A 26,651-nucleotide genomic window follows, 5' to 3' on the forward strand; every position below is an offset into this window, starting at 1 on the left:
AATCCCCCACAGCTCCCTGCCTATGACATCACAGAGAGAATATCAACTCAACATATGAATGGCAGCCCTGCCCTTGCTATAAAATCTCTGGCCCTCACCAGTTTTGTTCCATTTTAAACTATGAGAAATGAACAGTGTTGGATATGACCTGGATGCACCAAAACTGGAGGAAGTCCCTCATGTTACCAGCCTTGACTCTTCCTTCTTATCCTGCTGCGGCCTGATGATCACAGAATCTGAGCCCAGGGACTTCCCATTCTGATGCCTGACATATTGATATAGCTCATTCTCTGAACTCCTCCCTTGCCTGTTTTTTACCCCGTGCTTTGGTCTTTGGGTCATCAAGTCAGGCTTTACTTATGCTTTCCCTCATGTGAGTTAAAAGGATCCTGTAATAAAGGCCTATTGCTTTTAGCATCACTAGTCTGGCTGGCTCTTTTATGAAAGCCTCTAAATCCCAAAGCAGTTGCAGTAGGTTGGGATATGGATGTACAAGCAGGCAGAGAAGTGACTGTTTACAGCCTTCTCAGGAGGATAAAAATGATCCAAGAAAAGGTTAGGCAGAAGAATTTCCTGAATCTTAATAACCACAGAAGCTAGGTTAGTGAAACTTCCTCTGTAGCTTCCTGATACTGCCTTACCTCCTGGAGAAGCTGACCTCCATCCCTTTCCTCAAAAGCCAATGATACAAGATGCAAAGAATGCTGATTTGGAATCAAGAGACTTCAATTAGAAATTCAGTTTTTGTCCTTAGTTATGTGATTTTTACACTGACCACTTAACTTTCTGAGGCTCAATGTTTTCTACCTATAAAGTGAATGAAAATGATTTATATAATATTAAAATATTGAATTTAATATTTAAATATTTAATATTTGAAACTATATTTTTAACATTTAAAATATTAGATTTAGCATCTAAATATAGTATTAAATTTACATAGTATAAGTTACTACTATTTATATAGTAGTTTAAAGATCATAAAGTACATAATACAAAATACATAGATTACCCTCACAGCAATGCTGTGAAGTAGCTGCTATTATTATTCCCATTTTTTAAGTGAGGAAACTGAGGGTGGGAGAGAGTGTGACACCTGTCTAGGGACACACAGCTATTAAATGACTAAGACATGACTGAGATAGGATTTGAACCCAGGTGCTCCCATTTCTAAGATGGACACTTGATCCACTGTACCCTTTGCTGCCTCACTCTATTTACCTCATAGATTGTTATAGGGGAAAATGCTTTATAAAACAAAGTTCTATGAGTTGTTGTTGTTATTACTTCCTCCTCCTGAGGCCCTGCACCATTTTTCAAGGTACTGAAGTCGTGCTGTAACATTCTGTGGCCATGCCCCGGGGCACCTTTCAGTAATCCTACCCCCTCCTTCTCCTCAGTTCCAATGCCCTTCCAAAAAGGATCACATTACACAGCTTTGGGGAGCATGGCTATTCTGCGACATGCCCTCGCTCTCTATGTCTATCTGCAGCCAGGACTTCTTTCAACCTCTAGCCTCCTCCCCTTCACCTCTAGAAGGAACAAAAAGGTGAGGGAGAAAAGAGAGAGTTGGTTGAACACACACCAGAGATTTTCAATTTATCTTTAAAGACATCTGGAAAAGTTTGAAAAACAAATGTTCTAGCATCACATCATATAAAACTTACTTCAGAGCCTTCATTGTGTCACAGTTATTTTTGTATTCCTTCTATTAGATTGTCATCTCCTCAAAGATAAGCCATGGTCTGTTCATTTCTATATTCCTCTTTCTGACAATCCCACCACCACTAGTGCCTAGTATAGTGTCTTGCATATTATGTTCAAATGCCAAAAGGAACCATGTTTTAGGCAACTAAGTGGTACAGTAGATTAAGCCCTGAGTCTGAAGTCAGGAAGATCTGAGTTCAAATGCAACCTCAAATACTCTACAAACTATATGATCCTGGGCAAATCACTTAAATTCTGTCTATTTCAGTCTTCTCAATCTGTCTGAGATTCTTACTAGACCATAATAGCACTTGCCTCCCAGAGTTGGGAGAATCCAATGAAATGATGTTTGTAAAGTATTTATCACTGTGCCTGGCACACTGTAGGCACTTAAACATTACTTATTCCCTTCCCCTTCCCTCTCCTTATCACCTATGAACATTTTCATAGATTGCAAACCATCTGTGACTTGATAGTTGTCTTGAAGAGTTGCAAAAGGCAAAAGAAGTTAATGGCCTGCCAAGAATCACATACATAGTAAACATCAGAGGTAGTATTTGAGCATAGGTTTTCTTGATTCCAATCCCGTAGTCTATTCACTATGGCACAATGCCTTTACTTATATTTGAAAGGTACTCAATATATCTGAGTTGAATTGAATATTAGCTCTTGGAGAAATGGCATGTCATCATCATCATTGTCACTCCTACCATCTTTGGGGAGCACTCTGAAGGGAGTGCTATCCATGTCTGTCATGCTGTGCCTGACATTTCAGTGTCCTGAAAGACCTGATCCATATCCTTTAAAAAGTTCCAATTTTTTAAAAAACCTGCTACCCATTGCTGTTATATCTCAAAAAAAAAAAAATTCCCTGAAGGGACTGAAGAATAATGGTCAACCCAGAGCCAAGATTACTAAATCAATTTAGCTTTACCAGGTGGGATCTGAGATAAGACCATAGGAATTACAAAGGTGCAAAACAGCAACATTCATTAAGAACCTACTGTGTGAGGTGTATTAGGCCAAGTGAATAGAAAGAAACAAAGTTCAGATAAAACATGGTCCTCGCTCTCTTGTCACTAAGTGTAGTAGGGGAATAAACTCCAATTGTGATATTTAGTTTTACCTGATAATTAGATGGGCAAATATTAATAAGAAATGTGAAACAAAATACTCTGCGGGGGTTTTCTCTGCTGCCTAAATGTAGGCCCACATTTCTTCCATTTAAAAAAAAGTACATTTGAACCTTCCTATCTCAAATTTCTTGCCAAATGTTTTGTGTTGTTTTTCTGAAGCATAGACCTCTTTTTTTATTAAAGCTTTTTATTTTCAAAACATATACATGGATAATTTTTCAACATAGACCCTTGTAAAACCTTGTGTTCCAATTCTCCTCTTCCCCTCACCCCCTCTCCTAGAAGGCAAGTAATCCAATATATGTTAAACATGGTAAAAAATATATATTAAATTTAATATATGTATACATATTTATACAATTATCTTGCTGCACAAGAAAAATCATATTAAAAAGGAAAAAATGAGAAAGAAAATAAAATGCAAGCAAACAACAAAAAATGAAAATGCCATGTTATGATCCATACTCATTTCCCATAGTCTTCTCTCTGGGTGTAGATGGCTCTCTTCATCCAAAATCATTGGAAAAGGCTTGAATCATCTCATTGTTGAAAAAAGCCACGTCCATCAGAATTGATCATCGTATAATCTTCTTGTTGCGGTGTACAATGATCTTTCTGGTTCTGCTCATTTCACTTCGCATCAATTCCTGTAAGTCTCGCCAGGTTTCTCTAAAATCATCCTCCTGATCGTTTCTTATAGAACAGTGATATTCCATAACATTCATATACCATAACTTATTCCCTAACTGATGGGCATCCACTCACTTTCCAGTTTCGTGCCACTACAAAAAGGGTTGTACATTTTGATATATTTAATTTGGGCATAGGTCCAAATTGTTCTCCAGAATGGCTGGCTCCATTCACAACTCTACCAACAATGTATTAGTGTCCCAGTTTTCCCACATTACCTTCAATATTCTTCATTACGGTTTCCTGTCATTTTAGCCAATCTGAGAGGTGTGTACCTCAGCATTGTCTTAATTTGCATTTCTCTGATCAATAGTGATTTAGAGCACCTTTTCATATGATAAAATGGTTTCAATTTCTTCATCTGAAAATTGTTCATATCCTGTGACCCTTTCTCAATTGGAAAATGGCTTGAAATTTTATAAATGAGTCAATTCTCTATACATTTTAGAAATGAGGCCTTTATCAGAACCCTGGAATGTTAAAATGTTTTCCCAGTTTATTTCTTCCCTTCTAATCTTGTCTGCATTAGTTTTGTTTGTACAAAAACTTTTAAACTTAATATAATCAAAATTATCTATGTTGTGTTCAATAATGAACTCCAGTTCTTCTTTGGCCACAAATTCCTTCCTTCCCCACAAATCTGAGAAGTAAAATATCCTTTGTTCTTCTAATTTGCTTATAATATCACTCTTTATGTCTAAATCATGAACTCATTTCCAAAGTATGTGGTATTATCTTGGTATATGATGTTAGGTGTGGGTCAATGCCTAGTTTCTGCCATACTAGTTTCCAATTTTTCCAAGCAATTTTTATCAAATAGTGAGTTCTTATCCCAAAAGCTGGGGTCTTTGGGTTTGTCAAAACTAGATTACTATAGTCATTGGCTATTGTGAACCTAACCTATTCTACTAATCGAATACTCTATTTCTTAGCCAGTACCAAATGGTTTTAATGACTTCTGCTTTATAGTATAGTTTTAGGTTTGGTATAGATAGGCCACTTTCATTTGCATTTTTTCATTAATTCCTTTAAAATTCTTGACCTTTTGTTCTTCCAGATGAACTTTGTTATTATTTTTTTCTAGATCTGTAAAATAATTTCTTGGGAGTTTGATTGGTATGGCACTGGATAAGTTGATTAATTGAGGTAGTATTATCATTTTTATTATATTAGTTCAGCCTACCCATGAGCACTTGATATTTTTCTAATTGATTGGACCTGATTTTACTTGTGTAGAAAGTGTTTTGCAGTTGTGTTCACATAATTCCTAACTTTCATGTGGTGGATAGATTCCCAAATATTTTAAATCATTGATAGTTGATTTAAATGGAATTTCTCTTTGTATCTCTTGTTTGAAGTATAGACCTCTTGTTCAAATGACTCCAGTGGCTCTCTCTTACTAGAGAGCAAATATAGAATCCTATGTTTGGCCTTTAAAGCCCTTCAGAATATGGTCCCTTTCTACTCTTTCATAGTTCTTAAACTTTATTCCCCTCTACACTCTCTATGATTTAACTATTCTGGCCTAGGGGCTGTTCTTAACATAGGACATTTCTATTCAGATTTTCCTATTGGCTCCACTTCCCCTGAACTTCCGATCTTCCCTGGCTTAATTCAAAATTCAGTTCAGATTCTATTTAGTTCCTTCAGTTTCCACTCCCTCCACCTCAAATCTTCCTTTGAGATTACTTCTCTCTCTTCACATGTGCCTTCTCAATGGAGGGGTGGAAAAGAAGGAAGGGAAAATCTGGAACTCAAAGTTTTAAAAACAAATGTTAAAATTGTCCTATATGTAACTGGGAAAAATAAAATATTGAACGATAAATAGGAAATAACCTTCCATTTATACTTTATATGACTTGTATGTCCTGCTGTGCTCATATTATCTTCTCTCCTTTAGACTGTGAATTCCTTGAGGGCAAGGACCATGTTTTTCCCTTTCTTTGTATCTCTAGCCCTTAGCACAGTGTCTGGCACATAGTAAATATTTAATAAATGCTTGTTAAATTAGTGAGGGGAAAAGATACCAGCAGCCAAACCTGCTTATCAAGATGAATGTCTATGAACCTGTCCTTACACATTGCAGTGAACTAAGGGGAAAAATAACCTAGCCAAGAACCAGATTGCTGTTGTTGTGTACCTCCCAGGCCCCTCTGTTCTCTCTGCATGCACTTACATTCCCATACATTCTCACACATCAAAATGCATGACTTTCTGACTCTCCTATGGTGCATATGCTAGCAGCCAAGCTTGATTCTGGTCCATTTCCTTTTGCTACCAACACCAGAAACCTTTCTACTTCCTAGTGTCCCTAAATGCCTCCGTATAGAATTGCAATTTCTTTTCTACCCAGCTGTTTCTCCCAATGCTGAGACTTGTCCAAGGAATCTGGCCACACTAGTGACAGATTTATTGCTTCTCTTCCCTTTCCAATTCTGCATTGAACTCCTATCTTCTGACACAGAGACCTTTGACCTTACTTGTCCATCACATTGACGCAGGTCTCTGGTGCCAGTGGCACTGGGAGAAGCCTGCACAGGATGGGTCAGAACTAGAAGCCAAGATAGTTTGGCATGTCCTGGAAAATAAATAGTGCAGCCCAGAGGCAAGACAGTGTAACCACGAAATTCAGGTAGAAAATGGAAGGTCCCTGGGCACAGTGAATCAAGAAAATGAAGCTCAGGTCATGACTCTGGGTATTTGTAGTCTGGGTAGTTGTGTTAAAGTCAGCATCAGAGGATTTAATCCAAAATGAATTCAGTTCAGTTTGACTTAATTAAATAAACACGTATTAAATATCTACAAGTGAGACAATGAAAAAAAACAGCAAAGGGCAGAGTCCAGAGAAGCAGATCGGCTCAGTCTTCAGAGATCCAGATGTAACAGAAGACATGCTGTGAATGCACAGCAAAGATTGGCCCCAACAGATAAGGAAGAATGGAGAACATGGACAAGCCCAGGTGTCCAGGAGCATCTTAGGATCTGGCTCTGAGGGGTTGTCCAACACAACAGCACAGCTGACCCGTGACTTGATCTTGGCATGGGCCAGTTTGCTCTCTGCCCTAGTTCTAAGCCTATCTAGATCAATTGGCTCCAATCTATGAAAGTCATGAGAGTCCTGACTGATCTCTTTTCCGTATTTCTTTTTTTTTTTGTTGTTGTGGGTAGATGAAGGTTAACAGGGATGACTCACCCTCCAGAAAGAGGTAGGACTTTTTCGGTTTCTATCAGCTGATGATTTACCCAACACCAGAGGTCTCTCTATCCTATGTCTTCTGAGGTAGAATCTATTATTGTCTTTATAAATCATGACAGCTGACATGCATATCACACTTTCAAGTTAAAGAGGTGCTTTTGTTTGTTCCCTGCAACAACCCTGTGATGGAATCATTGTCCTCATTTTTACAGATGAGCAAAGAGAGGCTCAGAGAAACCTTTCCCCTGGTCACCCAGCTGGTAAGTGTCAGAAGCAGGATCTGAATCTGTGTCTTCCTGATTCCAAGCCTAGTGCTCCTTGCGCTACAACATGCCACAAGAATTCCCACACCTCTTGAGGATCACTGATTTTGAGTTGGACTCGGAGTAAAGTATCACCATGTCACATCAAGTTCCAGCACCCTAATTACTGCCTGTGTGTTTCCTGATGTGTTTGGTTCTGATCTCTTGCCAGAGTCCCCAAACCTTTGACACAAATACATCCAAGAAAAATCCAAAGGATTCAGAAGATGGGGTGTTGTCAAAGATGCAGCTCTCACAAATTCCGATAGTCATTCTTTTTGTGTACTCTGTTAGGCAACTTGTAGGGCAGCTATGACAGCAAATCACTTGATTTCCCAGGGCACACACACACACACAGGGGAGGTGAAATACAGAAATACACAGGACAAGTCACCCAGTAATAACAGACCCCTAAAGCCACACTGTTCTGCCATTAAAAAGGCTCACATGATTTACTGCCTCTGTCCCTCCTTCCAAGATGAGTTCTGCAGCATCAGTAAATTAGGCCAGCTGTACAAGGAGCAGTCCAAAAATCCTGCTTCTTCCTTTTTTAATCTGCTGTCTGTGGGCAGACTCAGAGGGAAGGATGGTCTAGTGCAAGCTGCAGGGCAATTGCCTACAGCTGCTGCTACCTCAGTACCCCTAAAGCTCAGATGCTCTGGCTTCCTAAGTATAGGACTATCTCCTAGCTCTTAACTTCAGGTTTCAACTTCAACAAATATGTATTACGTGTTTAATGTGTGCAAGACACAGTGCTAACTGGCTACTACAGGAAATACTAATATTAAAAAAGACAAGGACCCTGCCTTGTGGAACTCACAGTCTAGGAGAGGGATATTACATATACACAAATGAACAACCTCTGGCTTGTGTGAGCTTGATGATGCAGTATTCAGAGCACTGAGCCTGAAATAAGAAAGAGTTGAGTTTAGATCTTGACCTCATCCACTTATTAACTGTGCCTGAAACATAGTAGGCTCTATCTAGATGCTCATTCCCTTTTTCCTCTCCTTATGAACTCCAGCCATCATTTTTTGCTTAGCCCCTTGAATTTTCTTCCTCTTTGTTTGGGACTTAGTAGCCTTGGACTTTGCCTGTGTTTACTGTTCAGCCCCATTGATCTGTTGACTGCCTTCATTCTGTCCTGCCAAGCTTGTTTACTCACTTAATGGCCCTTTGATTAGACCTGCCCTGCATGCTTGTTCATTTCCAGCACAAACCTAGCTCTTCTTGTCCTTGCTTACCCCTCTTGCCACCTGAGGACCAGATCAGACACAATGATTAGTATCAATCGCATCTTTATATAGCAAGAAACTGCAGGGTTTTAGTTTTAAGGAAAACATAGTTTGGAATCAGAGTCATGACTCTAGAGAGACTTTAAGAGAAATGACATTCACAAGAAGTTATAACAAAGAAATGTGTCATCTGGGAACAGAGGAACATATCACTATCCTAAATAACAGTTTTCTAGCAGGACGCCACACCTTTTCAGCAACTAGAAAATCAACTGAGTCATTCACGTTTTTTTGTTTTTTGTTGTGTGAAATATTGGCTGAACTGGGGATTTGAGGGAGCAAAGCTATTACCAGGACTATAGATACTGGACTAGAAGGAACCTCATGTTATAGATAATGAGAGAGTACATTACCAAATCACCGAATCTCAGGATCCAAAAAGGGCTTCAGAAACCATCTAGTCCAAACTATATCTGAATAACAACCTTTTCTACACTATACCAGACAGGTGTTCATCTAGTCTCTGCCTGAAAATGCCCAGTGAGTAGAAAACCATTATCTCTAGAGGCAAACCGTGTACTTTGGGACAGCTCCAACAGCTGGGAAGGTTTTTTCCCCCCCATCAAGACTTAATTTATTCTCCATCTTCCATCCATTGTCCTCTGGGATTTAAGAAAAAAAAAGTATAATCCCTCTTCTTTATAATAGTCCTTCAGATACTTGAAGATAGTTATTATGTCCTCCCTCCCCTCCCCCCTTCTCCAGGTCAAACATTCCCATTTCTTTCAGCAGGTGCTCATTTGGTTGATCTCCCCTGGATGGTCTCCAGCTGGTCAATGTCCTTCCTAAAATGTGGCACCCAGGACTGAACCCATACTCTGGGTATGATCTCACACAGTTAGGTACATCGGGTCAATCACCTCTCTAGTTTAGATACTATGTCTTTCTTAATGCAACAATATAAAAATAAACTGGAATTTCTGATCATTAGCACTGTTTTTAAGTGTTTGAAGATTTTTTTAAAAGATGCCACATAATCTTGACTTATATTTAATCAATGATGATATGACATATAAGTAAACAGAAGCAATGAAAAAGTAATCATCTCATGTAATTTAAAGTGAGAATTCCACTAAAATTTCTCATCAGATTTGCTCATCCTCTGGAAGATAGCATCAGAATGATTTCAAATCAATTGGAAAATGGTTCCATAAAATCAAAAATCATCTCCATAGGGACACATTTAAGATGCTATATCTAGGATAAGAAAGACACAGGTACTGGATAGAAAGAACTATCCAAAACAGAATTTTAGAGCTGAAAATAAATAATAATAAATAATAATAAAATAATGTGAAGCATCCTGATGTGGGAAAAGCTCTTTCTGGGTCTCTGGCTTTGGGAACTGGATTAAAGGAACTAGGTTAGCTTTGTAGCTCTGCAATTTATTGCTGACCTTGAGTAAATTGGTTAATAATCTCTGGATTTCAGTTTCCTCTTCTGTAAAATGAGGTGGTTGGCCACCCTTAAATCTATAATTCTACCCTCTTTCTAGACTTTAGTTTCCTTATTTGTAAAAATGAGGATATTATTTAGATGATCACTAAGCTTGTTCAAAACTCTATGATTCCAATAACTTATTGACTAAGAAAAATACAACACCACCAAGGTGTATTTGTTAGAGAAACCTATCCACTCAGATTGAGTTTACGAAAAGGAAAAATGATAAGGGTAAAAGATCATGTGACTTCCTAGTCCATTATGTGGTACTTGCTCTGAAATCCAAGGTTGGGAAATGGAGAAGGGCAGCAGAAGGGCCTGGGGCTGTGGTCTGTGGCCAAAATAATGGAAGTCCTGCCTATGGGCTTGCTGTTTCAGAAGGCCTGAGTGTGTCAGATGGCTCCTTAGGGGGTGTCGCACTGCATAACTGTTGTTGCTTTTCCAAAACTCTGAGGAATCTGAGATACAAGTGAGGGGAATGATACATGAAAACAAAAGTCAGTGGAAACAGTGACCAGCCAGGAGGCTCAGGCAGAATAGAACGCTCTGTCCTTGTTATTGCTTCATGAAGTTGCTACTCTCTTTCTGCTTGGCAGGCTTTGGGTCCAGTGAGGGACATGCAGGCGTCTTAGTGAAGGGATAACTAGAAGAGCTTGTTCTCTTGTCATTGGGACATTTGATTGCTGGGTTTACAATTTTCTACTGGAGCCTCCTCCTTCCTCTCTCAGGCTTCCAGCAGGTTCATTCCTATCCTTTGGCACCTTTCCCTAAAGCTCTGCCCTTTCTACCCTCTATTCCCCCCTCTCCTACCTCCCACCCCAGGCCCAGGAAGAGGTTGTTTTTATTCCTGAGACTCAGTTGGCTTAAGACAATGAATGAGATGGACCTCCTTCTCAAGAGTTGACTTTAGAATCAGCCTCTGGGGTAGAAGAGACCTTATCCTGCCTAGAAGACCACTGTATCTCAAAGTACTCCAAATAAAAAAACACCAATTCAAACAGCATAAAAGTAATAAATATGGTAAGAGGGATAGCAAAACCACCTTGTTGGTGTAGCTGTGAAGATGTCCAACCATCTTTGAAAGTGATTTGGAAATATAACCCCAAAGCCCTCATTCTATTTTTACCTTTTAACCCAACAATGCCATTGGTAGGCTTATATCTCAAAGACAGCAAAGACAGATGAGAAGAACCTATACGCACAAACATATTGATAGTATATGTTGTAGGGAACATTGTTGTAGGGAAGTAATGGAAAGAAAATATTCATCAATTGGGAAGGGATGGAACAAATTATGTTGTAGGAATGCATGGATCATTTTTGTGCTCTAAGTAATGGTAAAAAGGATAAATTCTGAGAAACTAATACAGAAAGCAGAACGAGAAGAACAGTTTATATATTGATTACAACATTATAAAAGAAGGCAACTGCAAGATATTTGAGCACGCTGAACAATGCAATGACCACCCACAATTCTTGAAGACTGATGATGAAGCATTCTTCCCAGCCCTTGGCAGAGAAAGGTGATGGGCTACAGTCATAGAATGAGATACATTTCCAGACAGAGCCAACGTGACACATTTGTTTTTCTTGATTATACTTGTTACAATTGAGAGCTTTATCTGTGGGTAGAAGATTACAGTGCGTGGTAAGTGAGGATGGTTGTGATAATAATAAAAAAAAATAGGAAAATGGTATCAATGAATATTGATTAAATGATATTAAATGATAAAATTTATATAATTAAATTAATTAAAATATTCAGCAGAGAGTTAAAAAAAAAGTTAAAAAGTAGACACAGACCAGGATATAGTATTGATCCTACTTTGTTAAATTTGATGCATATTTTTAAAAGACTAAACTATAATTAGAGTTATGGTTTCACAATGTAATCATCTTTTTCTGTGTTTGTATATGGAAACATTCATTTTTGTTATTAACTGTCAAGTTCATAATAAAAAATTAAAATGTCACTTGCCAAGTCACTTGCCTCAGTGTCCTTATCTACAAAATGGACTAGAGAAAGAAATAGCAATCCACTCCAATATTTTTGTCAAGAAAACCCCAAATGAGGTCATGAGTCAGGCACAATTACACAACAGAAATTATTAAGAAATTTCTGCTTTATATCAAGCCCAAGTCAATCTTTCTCTAATTTCCACTTGTACCAAGTTCTGACTTGGCGCCAAGATAGCAAAGTCTTACCCCTTTTCTCTGTTATAGTAATTCACATCTTGAAGACAACTATCAAATCCCCCTTTTCTCTTCTCCAGATTAAATATTCCATAGTTTCTCCACCTGTTCTTTCTATGACCTAAACACTATAGACTTTGCCATTTGGGTTAGCTTCCTCTGAGCACTCTCCAGCTTCTTCCCTCAAATGTGGTGCCCAGCACATAATATTTTGAATATGATTTGACCAGGTAGAGTACATTGAGAACATCACTTGCATATATAGTGCTTTAAGGTTTACAGATCTCTTTAAAAATATTATTTCGGGGCAGCAGGTGGTGCAGTAGATAGAGCACCAGCTCTGAAGTCAGGAGAACCTGAGTTCAAATCTAGCCTCAGATGCTTAACACGTCCTAACTGTGTGACCCTGGGCAAGTCACTTAACTCCAATTGCCTCAGGGGAAAAAAAGAATATTATTTCATTTACAACAGCAATGTGAAGTAGGTACCACTATTACACAGATGTCACACAGATAGTATTTGATAAAGGTTTTTAATTTATGTCTTCCTGACTCCAATTCCATCACTCTATCCACAATGCCACTAAGTTCCTCCACTCTGGACACTATGCTCTTCTGTGTAATCTATGATTGTATTGGTTTGTTTTGTTGCTACCACATCACATTGTTGACTCATATTAAGCTTGTGTTCTATTAAAACCTCCAGATCTTTTTTTTTTTTAAACAAACTATTGTCTAGCCATGTACCCCTTGTTCTATATTTAAAAAGTCGATTTCTGAAGCTAAATGTAAGGCTTATATTTATTCCTATTAGCTTCCATCTTATTACATTTGGCCCAGTGTTCTCTACCTGTCAAGAACTTTTTGGATTCTGATTTTGTTTATCCAACATGTTAGCTATCTTTCTTAACTTTGTCATCTGCAGATTTGATGAGCATATCAAGATCCAGGTGCAGCAGCAAAAAGGGGACAACAGATAATCACTGAGCAATGTATACAGAAGGTCTCTGAATAAAAGGATCCCCAAGGATCCTCAAATTGGAATTTTGAGATCATCAAAATTAAAAAGAGAATAAAAGAGCATCTAGTCTAAATTTTAGAGTTTTTTGGGGGATTAGTGCCAAGAAGGCGCTGACAAAAGCTCCTTCAGGAAGTTTCAGGAAGTCATCTATGCCCCTGCCCTAAGGGGTTATCCCCAATAGGCAGTCAGTTCTTTGAGCTACATGATTGGAAAATGTTTATAAATACAAGATGTTTAAAGATCTCAATGTCATGCAGACTGTGAAGCTGTAGCACATTAAATACCAGAGGCTGAGAAAGATGATGCAAGAATAATTGGCATAGAGGATACTCCTGGTTTGTAGTGCTCTTCTGCTATCCCTGAAGATTGTTCACCAAGGAAAAGGAATATGAACTCCTTTTATTCAATCAGTGATTCTGAAAACTGGAAAACTACTCTTGCAAGTAAGAAAAGATTTTTACTGTATTACTCATCAGAAAACCAAATTACTGCTATGTGTTCATGGGTAGAGAAAACCCCCCAGCAGTTTATGGTGGGTCTAAGTATTCAGATCATGTAAGTTTCAGAACAGCTTCTAGGAAATCAGTGAGAACTAAAAAAAAAAAACCAACAAAACCTGGTCCCAGGCACTGTACAGGAACTATATCACTCATCTTGGGAATCCAATGTCCTCTAAATTCCTCTTTAAAAAAAACACAGTCCATGGAAAAAGCAGAAAAAGTAATTATAAAATTTATTCTATTACCATGATGCTAAAAAATGTATGTAAAGTCCAAAGTATAAATTTGTTGTGGTAGTCAATGAGATAGAAGTATGACTTATAAGGTACTTCAGATTGGTCAGATTGTACATCTCCTATAGTGCAGTGGATTGGGTATTCAACTTGAAGTCAAGGAAACCTGGATTGAAATCTTTCTATAAACATTTGCTATCTGTGTGATCTCAGTCAGATACTGAAGTTTCTTCTTTTGTAGAATTTAGCTGACTTTCAAGAACCTTTTCCAGCTCTAGATGGATGATACTTTTTTGTGACTCCAATTAGTACAAAAATTCTGCTCTTTCACCTATTCCCTCCTATTGGAAATTTAAAGTACCCATCTGCAAAGTCAGATCATCACCTTTCTTCTTCAAATGATGTTTGTGTGGAATAACTAGTGAAAAATAACAGATTTGGTTTTTTCTTCCCCAAAATGAGTTTTCATGGAAACAATTATACTGCTTTGAGGGTATAGTAGATGTGGCAAAAGACACAGACTAAGGTTTAGAGGGTGAACCAACAGTTTGGCACCTTCTATTACCTCAGTTTTCTCCCTACTCTTCTCTTTGCCTGGCAAGCTGTTTCTACTCTTTTAAGAAGAGCAACATTTTTGTTTTCCTTTAGCAGTTGCTATATTAGGAGCAAGTGTGCCAGGTATCTACTGCTAATATAGGTACAGAAATTTCTCTTGGTAAATACAACATCATTTTTAAATCTATGGAATAAGTCAGTGGGGAATGTTTTTTCCCTTTTACATATAGAGATATGGAAAAATTTGTTCAAAAACTCTTTACTGAGATACAGAATACACATTTGCCACATAATATCTACTATGATCTAGGCACTGTGACTGATAGCCAAGTTATACTTTTCTTCAAATAGCTTATGATTGAATAGGACAGTAATAGATATGCAAACAATTCTAATAAAAAGAATATAGTTTCTGAATAAGAGATATACAAATAATTTGATAAAAAACAACAAATGAGACATAAAAATTAAATTTTGTAAGGCTGTAGAATAATAGAAGGCTAATTCTCAGTTAAAGAAATTTGGGAAGAGGGGCAGCTAGGTAGCACAGTGGATAGAGCACCAGCCTTGAAGTCAAGAGGACCCGAGTTCAAATTGGGCCTCAGATACTTAACCCCAACTTCCTCAGCAAAAAAAAAAAAGAGGGAGGGAGGAGAGAGAGAGAGAGAGAGAGAGAGAGAAGGCATCAGAGAAGAGGCAAAAAAAAATGGGCTAGAAGATTCTATCATTAATGGAATGTTGGCTTTTTGAGGGAAGGGACTGTTTTTGGCTTAATCTTGTATTCCTCTTCCTTGATAGTACATGGTACTTGGTACCATGCACATGGTAAATATTTTTATATATTTTATAATTGGTTAGATTGGTTTGGATTGTCATTAATGCTTGAGGTACATCTTAAAGGATGAGTAGGGATGATGGACAGGATTTCTTTTGGTGGAGGTAGGTAAGTCAGAAGGGAAATTCAGGTAGCAGTAATTCAAGGAGCAAAAATATAGAAATAAACTGAAATTTACATTTGAGGAATAGCAAATATCTCAGACTGGGTGGAACAGAGAGAAGAGGTTGGACTGGATTTCTAAGATCCTTTCTAAATTTAAATCATGCAATTCAATAATTTTATGTAAAGGAGCAGCAAGCAATATAGCTGGAAAGATAGGTTAAGGATAGAATAGAATAGGCTTTGAATTCTAAACATAAGCCATGGGGAGTAGCTACAGATTTCTGAGCAGGAGATCAATACAATCAAAATAGTACTTTTAGGAGAATTAATCTGTAAAATGAATTGGATGAAGAGAAAGTATAGAGCCAGAAAGAGTTGCTAGAAAGCTACTGCAATGTGGCTAGAGATGATAAGAGCCTCAACTACAGCTATGGGAGTGGCAATGGAAAGGAAGAGACAGATGCAAAAAATATTGCCAAGGAAGAATTTACAGGATGTGGATATTGTATGTGGGAGAGGAGGAAATAGAGGGACTCTAAGGTCATAGCAGGGCCTAGAGCTTGGGAGAGTGGTTGAACAGAAATAGGGAAGTCAGTAAGAGATGATAAAGGTATCATTACTATTTATTATAGTAATGATAAATTTTATTCTGGACATGTTGAGTTGGGGGTGCCAGTGTGACATCTAAGACCAAGAAGTAGTTGGAAATGTGGGACTGAAGCTTTCTATTCAGGGGAAGGGATGAAATGGCAGTTGAGGCAGGTTTAGAGCTGGAAGGTGCTGTAGAGGTGATTTTGTCTAACCTCATTTTTAAATAAATGAGAAAATGAGGTCCATGCAATCATTTAAAGTGGCTTGCCCCAATCAGAAATCAATAAAAAAGACAGGTAGATCCAGGTCTTCAGAATTCTAGTTTAGCAAACTTTTGTAAGACTCCAATGCCACACAGAAAACAAATGCAGGTCCTACTCAGTCATTTTTTAAAAAAACTTTCAAAATACAAATTTGAGAAACTTTATTAATTTTAATTAATGGGACAACAGAGGATAATCTGAAGGAGAATATCAATGAATAAATGCTTCTTGAGATCCTACTATGTGGCAGGCACTATGTTAAATACGGGTAAAAATCTTTTTTTTTCTGGTAAAAAATCTTAAAAATAGAATATGTAGTACAGAAGTTCTGTTTTCATTATTTTCAGAGGCATACAGTAATGGAAACTAACTGGTAGGACATTGTTACTAACAGAGCCTGCAACGATGAATCAATGACTCATTTATAATTAGCACCATTTCTTGCACAGGAGGCTTAAAAACAGTTTGTTCTCTGAAGCAGGTTAAATCTACATTCTCCTTTAGACTAACCATTTGGTTACTTATTCTTTCTGTCTCTCTATGTCTCCCTCTCTCTCTCTCTCTCTCTCTCTCACACACACACACACACACATAAGGCACAGGTAAACTTCAGCTCAAACTTAGATCAAATTACCTTAGATTCTATATTAGTAGAGTACAAATTAATGAGGTTTTATTATGCAGCCAACTTCCAATTATTCTCCTGGGGATTATCTGAGCTTGGTCTAGAAGTCCCATCATTAGAAGGAGGGCACAAAGTGATGACCCCATTTCCAAGGATGAAATTATTTCCCATAGGGAAGCAATAGTACTTTTTTTCCTGCTACAAAGAACAGGACTTAGCCCTGATTCAACTGGGCATCTAGAAATCATCGTACTGGGGACAGGAGTTGACTATAAGGACGATTTACCTAAGTATTAAAATTTTATCTTGAGCGCTGATGCTCCTTTGTATCCAGAACCAACTGATTTTTAAATTAACTCTTTACTGATCTCATTTGCAATTATTGGTATTGGGATGACAGGATAGCTCAGTGGATAGAATGCAAGGCCTAGAGTTAGGAAGACTCATCTTCTTGAGTTCAAATCTGGTCTCAGACACTTATTAGCTTTGTGACCCTCAGCAAGTCACTTAACCCTGTTTGCCTAAATTTTTCCTCATTTATAAAATACACTGGAGAAGGAAATGGCAAATCACTTGAGTATTATAGCAAAAAAAAAATCCAAGTGGGGTCACAAAGTATCAACATGACTGAAACAGCTCAACAACACTAGATAGAATTTTTTTCCAATATAAATTTTATTTTATTTATTTATTTTTAATTAAAGAGATTTTAATGAGATTTTTATTTTCAAAACATATGCATGGATAATTTTCAATATTCACTCTTGCAAAACCTTGTGTTCCAAATTTTTTCCCTCCCTTCCTTCCATCCCCTCCCCTAGACAGCAAGTAATCCAATATATGTTAAATATGTACAATTCTTCTATAAATATTTCCCCAAATATCATGCTACTCAAGAAAAATCAGATTAAAAAGGAGAAAAATGAGAAAGAAAACAAAATGCAAGCAAACAACAACAAAAAGAGTGAAAATACTATGTTATGATCCACACACAGTTCCCAAATCCTCTTTCTGGTTGCAGATGGCTCTTTTCATCACAAGACCATTGTCACTGGCCTGAATCATCTCACTGTTAAAGAGAGCCACGTCCATCAGAATTGATCATTGTATAATCTTGCTGCTGGCTTCTATAATGATCTCTTGGTTCTGCTCATTCACTTAGCATCAGCTTATGTAAGTCTCTCCAGGCCTCTCTGTATTCATCCTGCTGGTCATTTCTTATAGAACAACAATATTCCATAACATTCACATGCCACAATTTATGCAGCCATTCTCCGAATGATGGGCATCCACTCAGTTTCTAGTTTCTGGCCACTACAAAAAGGGCTGCAGCAAACAGTTTTGCACATGTGGGTCCCTTTCCCTCCTTTATGATATCTTTGGGATTCAAGCCCAATAGAAACACTGCTGGATTAAAGGGTATGCACAATTTGATAGCCCTTTGGGCATAGTTCCAAATTGCTTTCAAGAAAGATTGAATCAGTTCACAACTCCACCAACAATGTATTAGTGCCCCACTTTTCCCACATCCCTTCCAAAATAGAATATTTTTTTAAAAATATGAAATAAATTGGTTCATTTACATATCTTGCAAGAAATGGGTGATCTATCTAGGGGCATGAATGAGACTAGCTAGAATTTCAAATGAAAAGTTTCCTATTGATTTCCATTATGGTACTTAATATATTTGCTTTCATGTTTTCTCAATACCTCAGTTTTTTTCAAACATTTTCTATTGCTAAGTGAAATATTTAGGAGGAATTATTCTCACTGATTCTTAGAGAATGTTTGGATTTTGAGGAGGCAAGAGTATATTCTCTCTTTTCTGTGTGCAAAAAGTTGTTCATCACTTTGTCTTGCAGAGATGTTCAGATGTGTATATTTTTCTTAGGGTTCCTTTGAAGGATGATTTTGCCCAGCTTGATTTTTGTAAGAAGAATATTTGAAAGAGATTGACTTTGGTAAGATTCATTTTTTTACTCCCTACTTTTGCAGGATAATTAATATTTGAGGTACAAGTGTATTTCTACTTATCTTTGCTATGACATATTTTATTCTCTTCTTTTCCTTATTGATATTAATGCCTAATCCTGGCTAGCAGAATTTAGGGTTCTTTATTTATGATCTGTTAATATTCTATCCCTATCCCTAAATATCTAATATTTAGCTCTGGTTTAGAAGTTCTGGAATTTGGCAGTCCCAATTTCATCTCTCTCTGGTGGTAATCTGTGAATTTTATCACTTCTTTCCCCTCTAGTTTCAATACTTCTGAACAAATCTCTTTATGACTCACAGAAATATTGTGTTCAGGTTTTTTTTTTTTTATTTCCGTGTACTTTTCTGGGAGCCCTCCATTTCTTATATTTTCTCTCCAATCCTATTTTCTAGGTCATTTGTTTTTGAAAGTAGATTTTTCCCATATCCTTCCAGTTTTTCTTTCTTATGATTTTGTTTTGTTATTTCTTATTGCATTAGTTTTTGAGTTCTATTTCTTCCATTCTTTTTTTAAATGCCTCACTGTTTACTAAGGTTTCTTAGCTTTTATTCTAAGTTTATCTCTTTCATCAATTTTCTTTTCTTTATTATTATTATTATTATTTCTTTATTATTCTATTCTGGGGTTTTATCTTGGGACTCCCTTATCCCACAGTATTTCTTCATTGTATCATGAAATCCCATTTGCTTTATTTCATCTCCTTTCTTTTTGGTTGTTGCTGTTTTTTTGTTTTGTTTTGTTTTCCTTTCTTACCCTTTCCTATTAGAAGTATGACTCCTGGGTTTCTGGTCAACCAGTGAAGACACTAGTTGAGCCCTTACTAAGTGTTACTTTCACTAAGGGCACTGCTGGGCCGTTGGTGTTTCTGAGGAATCTGCAGCTTGAATTTGGGATTGTAGGATGGACAGCCAAACAGAACATGGCAAAGACAAAGAAGTGCAATAGAATACAATGAAAGACTACCCCACTTCCAGCAAATTCTAAATTCCCCATAGCAATAGCTCACATTTATATAGCATTAAATATATGCCAGGTACTGGGAGGTAAGTTCTATTATTATCATCCCCATTTTACAGATGAGGAAACTGAGGCTAAGGCACTTGCTCCAGATTATATAGCTAGTATCTGAGGCTGAATTTGAACTCAGATCTTCTTAACTCCAGGTTTAGAATTCTATCCAAGAAGCTATTTCTCAAACTTGAAGCTGCTGAATTGTTGCAGTAAAGAAACTAGTGTTTTCAATTGGAAAATGACTCCAAAACAATTAAAAAATTCCTTCAGGAAGTGCTTTCAGTCTTAAAGCTGGAGTGGTTTTTATGGTAATAGTATACTAGAGAAAACTATATATAGTATAGTATACATATATATATATATATATATATATATATATATATATATATATACTTATATACTATACTTATACTAGAGAAAACAGGCTCCAAGTATCTCACATCCTCAGCTAATGGGGCTGCTTTGAAAGATGTGTACAGAGAGAGAGGAATGCAACAGAATAAAGTTGAATAAAAGTTGCAGCTGTTTGGGAGGGGCCTTACTTCCTTCTCTCCAAAGCTAGCCCTAAACTTCTCCCAACTCTAAAGCTGATGCATAGATTCCAGTTTAGGGAGGAAAGAGTTGATTAGAAAAAGTTGAGTAGGCACACTTGTAGTATTTTTCCCTTTCATTTCCTGTGAGCATTTTACCTTAAAGTTTTTTTTTCTTTCTGTCTCTCTCCTTGTTTCTGTTTCTTTCTCCATCTCTCTGTCTCTCTCTCTTTCTCTCACTCCCATCATCCTTCCTTCATTTAGAGCATATCTCACTGCTTTTGAGGGGCAGCAAATCCTTTTTGTCAGAAAGCTCTTTCTGGCCGCTGTGTCAGGTGAGAAACTACTGACCTGAGTCCCAGTTCCAACACTTACTGGTTCAGTGAGTATGGTCAAATAATCTCTCTGACCCTCCATTTCCTCTTCTGTAAAAAGGGAATAAACAGACAGGTACTACTTATCTTATGGGGGTTTGTGAAAAAATCACTTTTGAACTCCTTTAAGGAATATAGAAATGTGTTATCAATAACAATCACTTGTTATTGTTAACAATAACTTGAGGACTAAGTTATTGTAATCAGAACCATAATTTCTAAGACTTTCAAAGACTTGATCAAAACAGTGAGTACTTCTTTAAGGTCCTGTTAACAACTCTTTGAGAGCTCCTCTTTTTGAGGCTTTATGGTACACTGGAAAGGGCACTGGATTTAAAGTTCAAGGAACTGGATGTGAAACCCACCCTTATGGGGGTCTAGTGGTAGAGAATTGGGGTGTGAGAATCCCCTCTGACCCATGCCTTCAATGTGGAAGAATTCACAAACCCAAAATCTGAATGTGACAAGAAAAGGGATTTTTATTGGCACTGAGAAGCCAGATTTGCTAGGAAGACAGACTTCTTAGTGGCAAAAAGTCCTATCAGGGAAAATGGCAAAGGTTAACACTGAGAAGAGGGTACCTTCACAGCAGGCAAGAGTCCTGGCAGGCAGCTGTGCCAAGAAGAGAGGTCCCTTGGCAAAGCATAATCCTACTTTAGATTTTTGCAGAGATTTGGAATTCAAAATTGTCTTTTTATAAGAAGACTGAGGCTAGGGCTTCTCTTCAATGAGATTCAATGCCCCCAAGCCTAGATTTCCAGTTGAAAAGAGAGTACTTATCTTGGAGTTTCAAGCCACTCTATAGGAAGATCAGGCCCAGATCTCCAACTGAATAAGACCACTTAAGTTCAAGCTACTGGGAGTGGTCCTGGGTTCTAATCTTCAACTCAACAGAGGGTGCAGCTAGTCTCTGCCAAGATTTCCACCTGAATGAAACCACTTAATACCCTGAAGGGTGGGTCTCAATCAGAGGAGAGTTTCAAAGTTCACCCTCAAAAGTCAAGGGGAACACAATTTGCAACCCCATGTGTAATCTTTAATGCCTGTGTGCTGTTGACCAACTCAACCTCTCTAGGTCTCAGTTTCTTCATCTATATAACAAAGGCATTTGGATCACATGCCTTTTGAGATCCCTTCTAGCTCTTTTTTCTTATTCACTTATTTTAATTGTGTCTGAATCTTTGTGACCCCATTTGGGGATTTCTCAGAAAAGATACCAGAGTGGTTTGCCATCCCTTCTCCAGCTCATTTTACAGATGAGGAAACTGAGGCAGACAGGATGAAGTGACATGCCCAGATTTATACAACTGGTAAGTGTCTGACACTGGTGAACTCAAGAAAATGAGTCTTTCTGACTCTCTGTCATCTAGCTCACCTTATAATCTAGGGTAGTTTTTTTTTTTTTTTTTTTTAAAGTCAGAGCTATTTACTTCAATTACTAATAAGCCTTTTGGAGATCCTCTGCAGCTGGCAGACAAAGCAATTAGTTTGGGAACAGGAATTTTTACCAAAACTGGAAAAAAACTGAAATACTCAAAGCAATTTGGGGGGGGAGGGATGGAGAAAGGAGAACATTTAAGTTAATACAGAATTGCTTTAGGAAAATAGAGGTTTCTGCTGAGACATAAACAGCATACAAGAAGATCCTAGTACTGGAATTTAAGAGACTTGAATTCTTTTTGTTTTGTCTATAGATATAGTTATAGAGATAGATTATAGATATGTTGAGGTTGAGAACAGGGGACCCCAAAAATCTCACACTGGTGTCACAAGGTATCTCAAAAGTAGGCTTGAGCCCATCTCCTGGTCAAGGGGCAAAGATTTTATTGAAAGTAATGTATGCCATTATCAGGCAGACTGAATTGTAAGGGAATTCAGTAAAGAAACTGAAGCAAGGAGATACACTTATACCGCTTTCAGTCATAGATATATTAATTCTATGACCTCAGGACAAGGTTAAGGAGTAATCTCCAGATGAACTGACGGTGGTCTCCAAATTTTGATTATCACTGACCAGATTATCAGTCAGCAATGAACTGAGAAATGTCTATTCAGAATCAGACAGACTGGGCAGGAGTTTCCTGAGGTCAGAAGCTATCTGGCTAAGGAATGGTCAGAATCAGACTGGGAGTTTCCTGAGGCAAGATTCCAAAGCCAGAAGATTCAGGATCCACTGATACATTAGAACACAAACCCCAAGGTCAGGGGATCTCCAAATCACATCACATCAGATATATTTCCCCAATTACATGTTAAAATAATTTAAAACTTTTTTTTAAATTTTTGAGCCAAATTCTCTTTCTCCTTCCTCTTTCCATCCCTTCCCCCCCCAAACAGAAATCCTTTAAATGTTATACATGTTTTGCTTTGTTTTTTAAATATATACATATGTATTCTTATCTGGTTAATCTCGATTGATTACCTAAGGTGCTCTTTTGAATGAACATTGCATATCACCATTTTTTTTTTCATTCCTAATAAGGAGGCACATTTAGTCTCTGGTTCATGCCCACTTGAATCTGATTAGTCATTTCACAGCTGTATCTTGGGAAGAGAAAACCTCAAATATTTTTGGTTGATTTCATAAGCAAAATAAAAGCAAGATCTTTTCTTGCTTCCTTACTGGTCCTCTTTGCTTACAATTTGCAAGCCAATAAGTGAAAAATGTCCTTCTTCACGGTTATGTTTCTCATCAATTATTGTTGTTTTCCAACGGTTTTTTCTTATTTTCCATGACTCTTTTTAGGAGCTGACAGCAAAGAACTGTCCTTACATAATTTTACATTCTTTCCCTCTGTATTATGTACCTCATTTTACTCTTATAATGCTTCTTGCCTGTGGCCTACCATACACACCTGACTGTTATTGACTCTGTCTGCCCCATCTTTGCCCACTAATTTGTGATCTTCAGGGTTGTTCTGGGACAATTGCTTCAAAACATAGGTCACTCACTGGGAGAGATATAGGATCTGGAACACAGGTTAGTTTGTCATTGGTAGGTGGTTTGAGGACATTAGATGAGAACACAAATTTGTTATTGTGGGGCTGCTGTGAATGCTGGAGCTGTGTATGCTTGATTATTATTATAGAGAACAGTTTATGACAGCTGGCTCTGATTTAGTTATTTCCTGAAGAAGACACTTTTGAACAATTATTTAAATGCCTCTCCTCGTATAATTATAATAATAATGATGATGTTAATTTTGCAACTGAATCTGCCGTCCAGGGTGTGCACGCTTGACAGCTACTGCTTTTAGTCCAGCTTCCTTTTATGTACTGATGTCAGCTGTTGTTGCTTAGATTCTTTAGAGCAAGGAACTTTTTTTGCCTATTTAGGGTTACTGTCCTGCAGGCAAAAAAACCAATTTTTTTAAAAGAAATAATGAGATCCACAAAGAAGAAACTACTAAGTTTTTGTCCTTAGGAAAAGAAACATAATCCATTATGGTCTGTTTTAAAAATTAAGAACAAAAAAACTCAATAAGTACATTAAACATTATGAAATAAATTCCATTTCCAGTAAGTGGGTTCAAATCTGGCCCCTAATAGATAGCTCTGTGATCTTGGGACAAATACAACATCTCAGTACCCCCAGACATCCCTCTCAACTATGTAAGGGTAAGTAAGGTGTAGAAAGATTACACAGTTATGGATCTTGGGTAGGGATAGGGAGAGACTTTTGAGGCAGATGACCAGTTAAAAGTCTATGGCAGAATTCCAATAGATTTGTGCTAGAGAGAACCAGCAGCACCCAGAGAGAGGACTCTGGGACTGAATGTGGATAACAACATAGTATTTTCGTTTTTTGTTGTTGTTTGCTTGCTTTTGTTTTCTTTCTCATTTTTTCCTTTTTGATCTGATTTTTCTTATGCAGCATGATGACTGTGGATATATGTATAAAAGAATTAGACATATTTAACATATATTGGATTACTTGCTATCTAGGGGAGGAAGTAGGGGATGAAAGGGAGAAAAAATTTGGAACACAAGACTTTGCAAGAGTGGATGTTGAAAACTACCTTTGCATATATTTTGAAAATAAAAAGCTATTATTTTAAAAAATTAAATTAAATTTAAAAAATCTATGGCAGTAGTTCAACTGTAAAGTCATGAGGGCTTACACTACGGTGGTGGCAGTGTCAGAAGAAAGATGAGGGTGAATATAAGAGATATTATTACGGTAAAGATGCCTTGACTTGACAACTGATTGGACACTTGGGTAGGTGGATATGAGAGAGAGTAAGGAGTAGAAAATGACAGGTTGTCAGCCTGGGTAACTGGGAAGATGGTGGATTCTTCAACAGTGATAGGGAAGTTCAGGAAAAGAGAGGGCTTAAAGGGAAAAATAATGAGTACAATTTTGGACCTCTTGATTTTAAAATGTTTATGAAACATCCAATTCAAGATGTCCAATAAACAGTTGTAAATGTGAGACTAGAGGTCAGAATTAGACAAATAAAACTCTGAATTATTAACATAAAGATGATAAATTAAATCCATGAGAGATAATATGATTACCTAGTAATATAGTATAGTGGGGGGAAAAAAAGGGACCCCATGACAGAGTCTTGGAGGCTATTATAGAAACACCTGAATGAATGAATGAATATCTAACAAAGGAAACTGAGAAGGAGAGATATGAGAGATAAGAGGAAAACCAGATACAGCAGTGAGGATGATCAATGGTGTCAAAGGCTTTAGGGAAGTTAAAGGAAGAAAAGTGTCATCAGATTTGGCAATGAAGAGATCACTGGTAAATTTGGGCAGAGCAATTTTTTGATTAAATGATGCGTTTAGAAGCCAAATTGTAGAAAACTAGGAAGAAAGTGAGAGGAAAGAAAACAGAGAGGAAAGACATCTCAATAGGGATGGATGGATAGAGTAAGAATTTTTTGAGATTGGGGAAGACATGGGCACCTTTGTTGGCAATAAGAAAGTAGCCAGCATATAGAGAAAGATTAAAGATAAGTGACATTGGAGACGACAGAGAAAACAATCTGCTGGGGAAGACAAGGGATGTTTGCCTTGGCAAGGAGGTCTGGAAAAGCCAAGGCATGTGCTGCTGTTCTGAACTGTTCTCCTGGATTTCCAATCCATTGTTCTCCTTTGCCCTGGGGCCAGTGGGGTTCCTCCATAGACCCAGCTCTGCTCCATCCTCCAACTAGATCTGACTTACTATGCTGTGTCTTACTGTGACATCAGCTATGGTCTGTCACTACCATTTCTCTGCCATCTTTCCCTTTTTATCTTACTTTCAAGTTGTATCCCAATTAAAAGATATGAATGATCACTCCAATTTCTTGTGCTTCTTTTATCTTATAAGGACAGTTCCTTGGTTTTGTGTTGCTAAGCAGGATGGTCATTGGACAGGACTAATTGAAAGTGATTGTTACTGATTAGCCAGTATAAGATAGAAGCTAGTGATATTAGGCAGAAGGGGATGAAAAAGCTATTTAATAAACTCCAGTGGCTCCCTGTTTCCTTCAGGACTAAATATAAAATACTCTCTCTGGCTTTTAAAGCCCTTCATAATCTGGCCTTTTCTTACCTTGCCAGTGTTCTTACAACTTACTCCCTTATGATCCAGTGACTGATCTCATTGCTGTTCCTTCCACAGACACTTCTCACTCCATGCATTTTCACGGGTTTCTCCCATTTGTAGATTCCTTTCATTCCAAATTTCCATCTTTTGACTTATCTGGCTTCCTTCAAGTCCTAGCTAAAATCCCACCTTTCACAAGAAAAATCTTTCCAATCCCTTTAATGCTACTGCCATCCCTCTGCTGATTACTTCCAATTGATCTTTGTTTGTATTTTCTTGTTCCATATTATCTCCCCATTAGATTGAACTACTTGAGAACAGGGATTATTTTTGCTGTCTATTCCCAGTGCACAACATCTGGCACAGAGTAGGCACCTAATAAATATTTTTTGACTAATTGATAGCTTGTTATGCATTTGTTTTTCGATCATATTGGACTCTTTCTGACATCATTTAAGGTTTCATTGGCAAAGATACTGGACTGGTTTGCCATTTCTTTTTCCAATTCATTT

The 26,651-nt window shown here is 37.5% G+C and overlaps 1 protein-coding gene across 3 annotated transcripts in view; it reads left to right on the top strand.

The window, feature by feature from the left end:
• The window catches only part of MKLN1 (muskelin 1), a 289,454-nt gene that overhangs the window by 26,530 nt on the left and 236,273 nt on the right, over positions 1 to 26,651 (top strand). For all 3 annotated transcript variants that reach the window (XM_031941073.1, XM_031941074.1, XM_031941072.1), the window contains one exon: positions 18,578 to 18,647. The gene's annotated coding sequence lies outside the window, so the exon portion shown is untranslated. The remainder of the gene's footprint in view (positions 1 to 18,577; positions 18,648 to 26,651) is intronic.

The sequence above is a fragment of the Sarcophilus harrisii genome, chromosome 5 (genome assembly GCF_902635505.1).
Source record: "Sarcophilus harrisii chromosome 5, mSarHar1.11, whole genome shotgun sequence".
Lineage (NCBI taxonomy): Eukaryota > Metazoa > Chordata > Mammalia > Dasyuromorphia > Dasyuridae > Sarcophilus > Sarcophilus harrisii.